Source organism: Eptesicus fuscus, chromosome 11 (assembly GCF_027574615.1).
Source record: "Eptesicus fuscus isolate TK198812 chromosome 11, DD_ASM_mEF_20220401, whole genome shotgun sequence".
Classification (NCBI taxonomy): domain Eukaryota; kingdom Metazoa; phylum Chordata; class Mammalia; order Chiroptera; family Vespertilionidae; genus Eptesicus; species Eptesicus fuscus.
This window is the reverse complement of record NC_072483.1, coordinates 61,426,477-61,427,457: the sequence shown is the minus strand read 5'-3', so window position 1 is coordinate 61,427,457 and position 981 is coordinate 61,426,477. Positions and strand designations below refer to the sequence as shown.

Here is a 981-nt window from a genome sequence, read left to right as displayed (position 1 = left end):
GGTTTGGCAGTCTGTTCGATGTTTCTATGTCGCTGGGTCTATTTTTGTTCATCGGTTTAGGTTGTTCATTAGATTTCACATATGAGTGAGATCATGTGATATTTATCCTTCTCCGACTGGCTTATTTTGCTTAGCATAATGCTCTCCAGGTCCATCCATGCTGTTGCAAATGATAGGAGTTCTTTCTTTTTTTACAGCAGCGTAGTATTCCATTGTGTAGATATACCACCATTTTTTAATCCACTCATATGCTGATGGGCACTTAGGCTGTTTCCCAATCTTAGCTATTGTATATTGCGCTGCTATGAACATAGGGGTACATATATTCTTTCTGGTGAGTGTTTCTGAATTCTTGGAATATATTCCTAGAAGTGGAATCACTGGATCAAATGCGAGTTCCATTTTTAATTTTTGGAGGAAACTCCATACAGTTTTCCACAGTGGCTGCACCAGTCTGCATTCCCACCAGCAGTGCACAAGGGTTCCCTTTTCTACACATCCTCGCAAAAATATGGAACACACACGAATTTGCTTGTCATCTTTGCTAATCTTCTCTGCATTGTTCCAATTTTAGTACATGTACTGCCGAAGCGACCACCAGAGCACCGTATTTTAATTAAACGGTGCTTTCAGGAACTCGACAAACATATCTTTAGCACACTTATGAACTACAAACTTCAAAGATTATAAAAACAGCTAAGAGATGATTCCCCTTTCAGTCCAGTGAGAAAGGGAGACATGAAAGCCCCTGGTATACTGTGAGGCAGGAGAAGCACAGACTCATTGCAAGCAGATGTTAGGGACTGCTAAAGCAGGAAAGACGTCACCACAGAAGGTGGAATTGGAGCTGACCTTTAAAAAATGACAAAGGTTTTGTGTGGCACATGTGGCTCAGTGATTGAGCATCAACCCATGAACCAAGAGGTCACTGGTTCAATTCCTGATCAGGGCACATGCCCAGGTTGTGGGCCCAATCCCCAG

The 981-nt window shown here is 42.2% G+C and overlaps 1 pseudogene; it reads right to left on the bottom strand.

The window, feature by feature from the left end:
* Positions 1 to 505: 505 nt before the first annotated feature.
* On the bottom strand, positions 506 to 598 carry LOC114230527 (U6 spliceosomal RNA; annotated as a pseudogene).
* Positions 599 to 981: the final 383 nt, after the last annotated feature.